Raw genomic sequence first — 268 nt, 5'->3', positions numbered from 1 at the left:
ACACACACACACACACACACACACACACACACACACACACACACACACACACACACACACACACACACACACACACACACACACACACACTCTCAGATTAATGTGTTCACTTAATGGAGGTGGAGTTGAGTCCATGGAGGATCTTACTGCATATGGAGAGCAGGGAAATTTCAAACACTTTTGATTTCACTTTGCAAGTTTCTGAAGGACGAGGCAGAAATGAAAAGATGTTTTTTATTGAAGATTTTTACGGCTCTTTAAAAAAGTA

The sequence above is a fragment of the Micropterus dolomieu genome, linkage group LG08 (genome assembly GCF_021292245.1).
Source record: "Micropterus dolomieu isolate WLL.071019.BEF.003 ecotype Adirondacks linkage group LG08, ASM2129224v1, whole genome shotgun sequence".
Taxonomy (NCBI): domain Eukaryota; kingdom Metazoa; phylum Chordata; class Actinopteri; order Centrarchiformes; family Centrarchidae; genus Micropterus; species Micropterus dolomieu.
Note: the sequence above shows the minus strand (reverse complement) of the source record.